This window comes from Siphateles boraxobius, unplaced genomic scaffold, assembly GCF_051911475.1.
Source record: "Siphateles boraxobius isolate OS27281-9 unplaced genomic scaffold, OSU_SipBor_1 39, whole genome shotgun sequence".
Classification (NCBI taxonomy): domain Eukaryota; kingdom Metazoa; phylum Chordata; class Actinopteri; order Cypriniformes; family Leuciscidae; genus Siphateles; species Siphateles boraxobius.
The window spans coordinates 769,688-781,118 of NW_027509019.1; the positions used below are offsets into that span (position 1 = coordinate 769,688).

Below are 11,431 nucleotides of genomic sequence, written 5' to 3' on the forward strand. Positions count from 1 at the left end.
TTTTCCCAAATTCCGTTTTATTTTTTCCCAAATTACGTGTTTTCCATTTTAACTTTTGCAAATTCCGTTTTTTCCGTTTTAATTTTGGAAAATTTGTTTTTTTCCGTTTTAATTTTGGGGAATTCAGTTTTTTTCACCCTTTACTGTTATTTTAGTCGTAAAAAGAGTGTGCTTTTAATGTTAATGATTAAAATGTACACAAATAAAATAGGAATGACCTATTTGACCTAGGTAACAGACATTTAATCTTACTTTTCAGCACAAATACTACATGATGCAACGTAACACTGGGTAACACTTTATATTACGACCCGCAAACAACTGCGTAAGTACACCGAAATTACGGTGTACGTTTCTGTAATTATATATAATTACCGAAACGTACACCGTAATTTCGGTTTACTTACGAAGTTCTTTGCAGGTTGTATATCTGCTTGTTACCCCTTTATTACCCAAAACTTAACATGTTGTTTACTTATACCTACACGGAAGTGCACTATAATTACAGAAACGTACACCGTAATTTCGGTGTACTTACGCAGTTGTTTGCGGGTTGTAATATAAAGTGTTACCTAACACTGCACTCTAAATTACTTCAAGTAACAACAAAATATGGTTAGGAGCTTAAAACTGTCCAGTAAAATAAATTATATTAGTTTATGTAAGTTTAAATAAAAGTCACACTCTGTCTCTCTCTCGCGCACTGTCGAGCGCGCTCTCGGACACCGTCGGACGGTCTTTGGTCCAGTCCGGCGCCTCATAGACAGACGCAGTGTGCACGGAGGGGATGTGTGTGTGTGTGTGTGTGTGTGTGTGAGAGAGAGAGAGAGAGTGTGTGTGTGTGTGTGTGTGAGAGAGAGAGTGACAGACAGACGGAGGGAGAGCAGGGAAAGGAAATGCAACTAAAAGCGTTAAAAAAAATCATCGAAACGCAATATGTGGTGGCCGGTGTTGATTCTTCGCCACGAATTATGTGTGGGAAACACTTCATAAAAGTCACGTGTGAACTGCTTGGCTCGGTACTGAGGGCTTAGCGTCGAGTTTCTTAACTTTTTCGCTGAGGAAAGCAGAGCCGTGGAGTCCCGCTTCGCCATGATTTCATTGTTTTGATGCCGTCATTGGAACTGAAATGAATGAGGGGTTGTGTCGCCCAGATTTTCTTCCCCCGTTCTACATTTTCCCCAGACATACGTTCTTCTCCCACACAAAAACAGAATTTCATTCAAAATATGTAAAATTCCGCGAAATTCCGCGTTGACACTAGATTCCGTGTTAATTTGCCAATTTCGCGATCGCGGAAATTATAGGGCCCTACAAATGACAGGCAGCAACAGAACATTAAACACTAACAGATCTCTCAAGATCACAACATCTTCATTACAATCCAGTTTAACTTTCTTTCATACAAAAGTTCTTATTAAGATGTTTAGTTGTTGATGTCTTATTGAAAAAAAAATTATGGTGATCAATATTTATTGGGCTCTTAACCATTGACTTTTTAACATTAGTTTTTCTTTCGCTGCTTTAACTGTCCTTCTGATACATATTTGTTATGCCAAAAAATGCAGGAGTAAATCTCATCAGATGAAGTTGGTCATGTATTGGTGATAATGTGGCATTAACAAGTGGAGGGAAAAGTAAATCACAATTTAATCTAATCCTACTATGTGAAGCACACCACCGAATGAAAGCAGCTAGCCTCCCCTGTTCCACTCCAAGTCCTAAATTGCTCCAGGAGAGAAAAGAAAAGAGAAACACATTAACTAGGGACTGCAAAAGAAAACTACTCTAAATATTTAAAGAAAGAAAACCAAAATAAAGTTTACAGAAACTGTGTCGTAAATATGAGGCTATAGCACTCAGGAACCCTGACGACACCACATACAGCAAGAGCAGATATACAGTATAACAGGACATTGAATGAGGCGAGAAGCATAAGCACTTTACAATAAAACAATATAATACATTGCAGAAAAAAAGAGAAAATAAATTGGGAATAGGCTATGGTAAAGCTGCAAAATAGATAAAAAACAAAAGTAGGGTTTAAAGATTTTTATGTTCCATTCCCCCTTTACCTTTAACAAAAAAATAAATTTAGGTAAACTAAATTCACAAAACCCCAAATGTAAAAAAAGGGTGAGGCTTACTTATGATTTGGATTGAACAAACACCAGATGTAAAGCTGTATGGTTACCAGTGTTGGGTAAGTTACTCAAAAAATTAATCCACTACAAATCACTAATTACTACTTTAAAATTGTAATTTGATTACATTACTGATTACTGCAAGTAAAATCAGATTACTAATTACTTTACTTTCAAGTTACTTTGAAAACCTATTAAAACTACAAGAATATACTACAAAGTGAAACTCAGTTCTTTCCGTAATTTAATATTGCAGACATCCCAAGTCTCCCAGAAGTTACGGGAGTCTCCCGCATATTGATAGCGGCTCCCTGATGCCTGCAAATTAGTTCAAATCTCCTGGAATCTAGAGCGAGCGAGCAAGAGCGCGCATGTGAGAACTGTGCTCCAAACTGTGTAGCGCGCGCACGGCGGAGAGGGAGAGAGCGAGAGACCTTGCGTGTGAGTGCGTTTGAGCCTCATGAAGCACGTTCTCCGGTAATTCATTAAACCGCATGCTCATTAACTGACGCAGCCCGCCAAATGTGATTAAAAATGCATTTCTAAGACACAACTCTTTGCGCATGCGCGTGCGGTTTGTGTTTGGAGCTCCGTCGAATTGATTCATAAATCCTTGATTTTCTTCTTTACCACTCATTTATAAACAAGCACTTTCTATTTTTATAGCATGTGAACTTATCTTCGATACCTTTCCTTATAAAAAACAATCGGATTGCTTTGATTTAGCTACTTAGATCCAACTTTTCGAATCTCCGCTACTAGCCTTTAGCCCGCTAGCATCGCACGCGTGGCCTCTCGCCTATTGATTGTCTCATTTACACCCGTTTCACTGAAAGGATACGGGTTATATCCAGGATTTCAGTCCTAAATTAGTAGTGATATTGGTAGTATCACTACTAATTTACTGTTCATCTGTTATAATGGTGAATATATCGGATGTGTGTCTAACGTTACCTCTGAGTGCAGGTGAGGACACATTCGAGCTGCATTCATTGCTGTTGGAGCTGGAGTCCGTGGAGAAGCAGATCCGTGGTCTGCTAGAGAGGCAAGCCGAGCTGCGAGATCGGCGTTCAGCGCTTGAAACATCACCCGCCGATGCTCACAAGTCAGTGGTTAGTAACTTTTTGACTACGACCTCATCTTCTCCGTGTGCCTCTCTGCACAGGACGCAAGCACCCAGGATGCGATCATCCCTTGCTTCATTCACTCCGGCACCGACACAACACCATGAGCCCTGGGTGATTCCTCAGCGGAAGACACGAGCCAGGACAAGACCAAGAACCTCTCCGCCTCTCCCGGTCTTCGAGATCTCCACCCGGAACCGCTTCTCCCCTCTTCACGAGTCGGAACGCGACAACGCCGTGATCATCGGCAGTTCCATCGTCCGTCATGTCCGCGCTACCTCAGGTAAAGGTAAGGTGCGCACTCACTGCTTTCCTTGTGCTCGTGTTCTAGATGTTGCTGCACAGGTTCCCGAGATCCTGAACGGTGACGAACGCGTCGGAGCTGTTGTGCTGCACGCGGGAGTGAACGACATCAGGCTGCGGCAGACAGAGGTTCTGAAGAAGGACTACAGGAGCCTGATCGAGACGGTACGCAGCACATCGCCTGAAGCAACGATCATCGTCTCTGGACCGCTTCCCACGTACCGACAAGGACAGGAAAGGTTCAGTAGATTATTTGCACTAAATGAATGGTTAATGTCATTGTGTAATGAAAGGAAAAATCCTTCTGCTCGTGCACCAAGGGCACTCGCGTAGTCCACTCCACCAGGATACTGTTATAAGCATGAGCCCCGTCTGATCGGTCGTGGCGGCGGTGTTGCAACAATCTATAGAGATATTCTACTTGTGATAAATGTTACGCTCTTAGATGTAAGAAAGAAATCCCTATTATCTCTAGCCTTGGCTACTGTATATAGACCTCCAGGGCCCTGTGCTAATTTCCTAAAAGAGTTTGCAGACTTTCTCTCAGATCTATTGGTCAATGTCGATAAAGCAATAATTGTTGGAGATTTTAACATACACGTAGATAACACAAATGATGAGTAAGGGGCTGCGTTTACAGATTTATTAAACTCCTTTGAGGTCAAGCAAAACGTCAGTGTTTTCTGACTCATCGTCTAAATCATACACTAGATTTAATTATATCATATGGAACCAATCCAACCGATATAGATATTGTACCGCAAAGTGATGATGTCACTGATCATTACATGATAACTTGCATAATACGTACTGCTGAAATTTGACATGTTGCGCCACGTTATCGACCAGGCAGAACAATCCTTCCAACCACTATAGATAGATTCTCAAATAGCTTACCTGATATATCTCTGCTGCTCAGTGAACAAAAACAAACAGATGAACTAGAGGAAATGACTAGCAGTTTGAGCACCATTTTCTCTAGTACACTTGATATTGTTGCACCAATTAGATTAAAAAAGGTTAAAGAGAAAACTAAAGCACCATGGTACAACAGTGCTACGCATGTTATCAAGAGAGAAACTTAGAGCGTAACTTAGAGCGTAAATGGAAACAAACTAATTTAGAGGTCTTTAGAATCGCGTGGAAAGACAGTATGTCACGTTATAAAAAGGCTCTAAAAGCAGCCAGGGCTGAGCATCTCCGCAAACTAATAGAAAATAACCAAAATAATCCAAGGTTTTTATTCAACACCGTAGTTAGACTAACAAATAAACAAACATCACCAGAGCAAAATATTCCGTTACAGTATAATAGTAATCATTTTATGAATTTCTTCAATGAGAAAATAGAAAGCATCAGAAACACAATTGTAAATGTACAATCTTTTATGGTGTCTTATGATTCAGCCTCAATTATCGCCCCTCAAGAACAACTACACCGCTTTACAACTATAGGACAGGAAGAGTTAAATAAACTTATCATTGCATCTAAACCAACAACATGTTTATTAGATTCAATACCCACTGAAATAAGTGTTACCTGTAGTGGAAGAGCCTCTTCTCAATATTATTAACTCGTCTTTATTTTTAGGTCATGTTCCAAGAATATTCAAACTGGCAGTAATAAAACCTCTCATTAAGAAACCGCAATTAGATCCAAATAACCTAGCAAATTACAGACCCATTTCAAATCTTCCATTTATGTCTAAAATTCTAGAAAAAGTTGTGTCCGCTCAATTGTGCTCTTTCTTACAAGAAAATGATATCTATGAAAAATTTCAGTCAGGATTCAGACCGCATCATAGCACAGAAACTGCGCTAGTTAAAATTACAAATGATTTACTTTTAGCTTCTGACCAAGGCTGTATCTCAATACTAGTTCTACTCGATCTTAGCGCTGCGTTCGACACTATAGATCATAAAATACTCTTGGATCGACTACAAAACTACACTGGTGTTCAGCGACAGGCATTAAGCTGGTTTAGATCGTACTTATCAGACCGTTATCATTTTGTCTGTTTAAATGGGGAAAAATCAAAGATAACGTCAGTAGGCTATGGAGTGCCGCAAGGATCGGTGTTAGGCCCTCTGCTATTCTCAATATATATGCTGCCACTTGGTAATATTATAAGAAAACATGGAATTAATTTCCACTGTTATGCTGATGACACTCAATTATATATTTCATCACGACATGATGAAAACACTAACTCATCTAAATTGACAGAGTGTCTAAATGATATAAAATGCTGGATGACGTGTAATTTCCTGCTATTAAGTTCAGATAAAACGGAGGTACTACTTATTGGTCCAAAAAACTACCCCCAAAACCTTGTACAATACAACTTTAATTTAGAAGGATGTCCTGTTACTTTATCGACTACAGTAAAAGATCTGGGTGTTATACTAGACCGCAACTTGTCTTTCGAAAATCATATTTCATATGTTACAAGAACAGCCTTTTTCCACCTTAGAAACATTGCTAAGCTACGTAACATGCTATCTGTTTCTGATGCAGAAAAGTTAGTTCATGCATTCATGACCTCAAGACTAGATTACTGTAATGCTTTATTAGCTGGCTGTCCTGCATCCTCAATAAACAAGCTACAGTTAGTGCAAAATGCAGCTGCTAGGTCAAGAAAATATGATCATATAACACCAATTTTATCATCTCTACACTGGTTACCTATTAAGTTCCGTATCAATTACAAAGTATTACTACTGACCTATAAAGCCCTAAATGGTCTAGCTCCTGTGTATTTAATGGACCTTCTATCGCCCTACAATCCATCGCGCTCTTTAAGATCACTAAATTCGAGGCTTCTGGTCATTTATATCTAAGTCCACTAAAGGAGGGAGGGCCTTCTCGCATTTAGCTCCTAAATTCTGGAACAGCCTTCATGATATTGTTCGAGGCTCAGACTCGCTGTCCCACTTTAAAACTAGATTAAAGACGCATCTCTTTAGCCAAGCATTTACATAATGCTTACCTTTTATACCACTGTTGAATCAGATCGAATGCATTAATATTATGAACAGCAGCTATGCTAATTATTTCCCTTCTGCTCTTCTGCTGTTATCTGCTGAGGTAAATAGCGTTCGTCAGCTCCAGTTTGTATCCAGCCTCTCACGGAGACTTCAGATCCCCCAACACCTGCGATGAGACGACTAAACGCCTGTGAAGAGACGACTCGACGCCTGTGAAGAGACGACTCAACGCCGGCGATATGTTATGCCCTAAATTACTACATGATTAACTAACTGTATTTTTTTCTACGTACATTTCTGAAATGCACTTTCTGTAAAGCTGCTTTGAAACAATATGTATTGTGAAAAGCGCTATACAAATAAATTTGAATAGAATTAAATTGAATTTTAATAAATATTTTTCTTAACAATACATTTGTAACGCAAGTAACTTAATTTTATTAACATCAGTAACTGTAATCAAATTACATAATATTTAAATGTAATGAGTTACGTTACATTACATTGCATTACATTACATACAATACTTTGTAACACGTTATACCCAACTCTGATGGTTACTCACAACAGGTGCCATGGCTGTCAATCAAGAGATTTAATACGAAGACCACATGTACCTGAGAGCAAATTCTGCCACAGGGCCAACGCCACCAACTCCGCTTTTAATTTAAACTAGAAATAGCACATATTAGCCTTGAGCTGTTCACATTACACCGTCAGTAGAGTCTTAACATACCTGAATAGGAATGGGAACGGAAATGCCAGGTAGAGGAGACCCCACCCCATTGGCCAGCCAATCCATACCCCAAACTAAACTAATCAGATGATAAAATCACTTATTCTGCCACAATAATATTACATAAAAAACAGTAGCAGTCAATTTCACATGATTTACAGTAGCCCTGTGATATTGTGGCATCAGTATTATGACAATCTGTTATTCAAATTACTTTTAAAGGGTTAGTTCACCCACAAATGAAAATTCTGTCAGTAATTACTCATCCACATGTTGTTTCAACCTCGTAAGACTTTCGTTCATCTTCGGAACACAAATTAGGATATTTTTGATGAAATCTGAGCACTCCTCCACAGGCTTTTTAGGGATTTTCTTCTCTGTGGGCCTCGAGTGAGTTTACTAGTGTAATAGCGCAGCGCTTCTGTCGTCACATAGGCTCACTATTGGCCGACGCTGGTCATGTGTGTGATGCGTGTGACGTGTGAAATCTTTCAGAGTATCACGGCACTGCATGAATTTCTGCAGTAGTATTGGGATGTGAAATTAACAATTAATATTAAACAATTTAATCAGAGACTCTGATATCAGTCAATCAGGCCACTAAAAGATGACTACCGTAATTCCTCAAATAAAAACCGGTAGTCAATTAAACGCCTGCCGGGCCTCTGATAGTGGCCGGGGGCGGGGTCAACACAGACAATTAAAGGCCGGTCTTAAATTAAGGCTGGGGAAAATTTAGTGTTGATAGGTAATCTCCTAAGTGACTTTCATGGAATGACATAACGTAACATACTCATTTTCCACTAGATATTTTCCCTCTAACGTTCCCAGCGGGCACCTTGACATCAATGTAACATCAATATGACATCAAACAATATGTCAAAATGTTGTTGAGTTTCAACAACAAGTTTCCCTTTATCAGGCTCAGGGAATGAGTGCAGAAATTTCATGGAAAGACTTTCAGCAGTCTCCATTCTATGAGGCTGAGAAGCAGAGGTGGATTGAGGAAAAGAAAAAATGACTTCACTGACAAATGACATGCCCAGACCTCAAATACTGTTTTATAGCACAAAGACATTCCTTGCACAATCTTATGCATATATGTATATACATATTATTGCACTTTTAATGTATATATATATATATATATATATATTTATTTATTTATTTTTTTTTTTAAATATTTAATTTATTTCCATTTGTTCATTAAAATACCAAAAGTATTGTATTTTATTGTATTGGATTGTATTTTAGTGTTTTTTAAGTTCATTTATTGACTTGCATTATTTTATCTTGCTCAGATTTGAAAAACACTAAATGTTAAGCACTGGTACTATTATACTCTGTACATAATTGTTTAATTTAAAATACTTTTTTTCTTGTTTTTTCCTGTTCTCCTCAACTTTAGATATTATTATTGCTGTTGTTTAATCTATAATCTATAATTTTAAATTGTTAAATTTATTTCCATTGTTCATTAAAAATCAAACAGTTTTGTCCTTGTTTGCATTGTACTTTAGTTTTTTTAAAGTAAATTTTATTGACTTGCATTATGTTATCTTGCTCAGATGTGTAAACACTAAATGTTAATAACTGTTATCATTAAACACTTCATAATTATTTGATTTAAAAAATCTTGTTTTTTTCCTATGTTCTCCACAGCTTTATATTTTATTATTATTATTATTAATGTTATTGTTGTTTAATCTATAAGTATTCAATACATTACCTTTTTTAGTTTTACATAATAATATGTATATTTTTGTACTATAAATAAAACGAGAAACTTACTATTTGGTGTTTACTGGTTATATTTCATATATATATTGGATTTCTGTACATAGTTAAACAAATATAATGTAAATATCTCAATGTAAAATGTAAAGGTCTAAAACATTATCAAAATGTTCTTTACAATTATTCACATTCAAATATTTTCTATATTAAAGAAAACTATACCCTATTATAATGTAAATGTTTATTAAGGTAATTACACATTTTGTACATCCTACACAATAACTAATCTTACACGTTTTATTCTATTTTGTGCACAAAGTTAGTTTATTATATGTAAATCGTACTTAACATGAGTTTCTAATAATTTTTTAATCTAGATACACTTTATGGTATTTGTGGTCGAGACGAGACTCAAACCTGTAATTTCGTGTATTTTTTCAGGCCCACCTCGCTGGAATTCCCTGCATTCTTATTGGCTAGCAACGCTCTACACCTACATACGACTGGCCGCATGGTGTAAACTAAACGTGATAACCACTACACTACGGAAACTTGATTTGGACGTCAGTCCCACCTCTTCTAGGGTACGCTTGTTCAAAAGCGACTGAAACTATAGACTGCCCAGTGTTTTTAACATGGCAAAAAGCTGCTAATTTTGTTGGCAGACCAAACATTTTTTATTACTGTAAAGGAAACCTCAATGGTCATTTGTTTTATTTTTGTCCTTTTCTAAAGAGATTAAACCACAAACATCCGTGCAAGTGCACTGACCTGCTCAACAGAAAATCGCATACGAAATTTTAGCAAAAACCACCCACAGTTTCCGCCCAGTTTCGAACTGGGGACCTTTCGCGTGTGAGGCGAACGTGATAACCACTACACTACGGAAACACGTCTTCAGGTTGCAGACATAAATCTTTAGGTGCACGCTTGTTAAAAAGCATATAAAGGAAATGAGCGCTGCACCCACCTAGCGTGGCAAACAGTTTAAATTTTCTGTGAGAATCCAACCGCTGCTTCTGCTCGGTTTCGAACCAAGGACCTTTTGCGTGTTAGGCGAACGTGATGACCACTACACTACAGACACCTATTGACGAGGAGCATGTTCTTTTTAGAAGATGGCTCCTTCCCATAATCTGCACTGCAAGCAGTGTGACAGTCTGTAAATTCCACAAACAACCGAACAGAGGTCATTCAGCATGGCAGTCTGCCTACAGCTCCTGGGTACGATGGCCTTCACCTGTCTCAAAAGCAAGGGTTTTGTAGCGAATTGCAGCATTTATATTTAAAATGCCTCCGCTTGTTTTCACCCAGTTTTGAACTGCGGAAGAGAGAGGTATAAGGGCGGCTTTCGTCAAACTGACAGTTTTATTGCCCCCCATAAAGCCTCCCCGTTTATGACACTGTGGGAATCCCCCGAGATACTCACCTCGAATTTAGTGATCTTAAAGAGCGCGATGGATTGTATGGCGATAGAAGGTCTGTTAAATACACAGGAGCTAAACCATTTAGGGCTTTATAGGTCAGTAGGAATACTTTGTAATTGATACGTAACTTAATAGGTAACCAGTGTAGAGATGATATATGATCATATTTTCTTGATCTAGTAAGAACTTTAGCGTCTGCATTTTGCACTAACTGTAGCTTGTTTATTGAGGATGCAGGACAACCAGCTAATAAAGCATTACAGTAATCTAGTCTCGAGGTCATGAATGCATGAACTAACTTTTCTGCATCAGAAACAGATAGCATGTTACGTAGCTTAGCAATGTTTCTAAGGTGGAAAAAGGCTGTTCTTGTAATATATGAAATATGATTTTCGAAAGACAAGTTGCGGTCTAGTATAACACCCAGGTCTTTTACTGTAGTGGATAAAGTAACAGGACATCCTTCTAAATTAAAGTTGTATTGTAAGGGATTTTGTGGGTAGTTTTTTGGACCAATAAGTAATACCTCCGTTTTATCTGAATTTAATAGCAGGAAATTACACGTCATCCAGCATTTTATATCATTTAGACACTCTGTCAATTTAGATAAGTTAGTGTTTTCATCTGGTCGTGATGAGATATATAATTGAGTGTCATCAGCATAACAGTGGAAATTAATTCCATGTTTTCTTATAATATTACCAAGTGGCAGCATGTATATTGAGAATAGCAGAGGGCCTAACACCGATCCTTGCGGCACTCCATAGTCTACTGACGTTATCTTTGATTTTTCCCCATTTAAACAGAAAAAATGGTAACGGTCTGATAAGTACGATCTAAACCAGCTTAATGCCTGTCCCTGAACACCAGTGTAGTTTTGTAGTCGATCCAAGAGTATTTTATGATCTATAGTGTCGAACGCAGCGCTAAGATCGAGTAGAACTAGTATTGAGATACAGCCTTGGTCAGAAGC

General features: G+C 38.0%; 1 non-coding gene across 1 annotated transcript; it reads right to left on the reverse strand.

The window, feature by feature from the left end:
* Positions 1–9,849: 9,849 nt before the first annotated feature.
* On the reverse strand, positions 9,850–9,922 carry trnav-cac (transfer RNA valine (anticodon CAC)). Its single transcript has one exon. It is a non-coding gene; the product is annotated as a tRNA-Val (tRNA).
* Between the last annotated feature and the right edge of the window lie 1,509 nt (positions 9,923–11,431).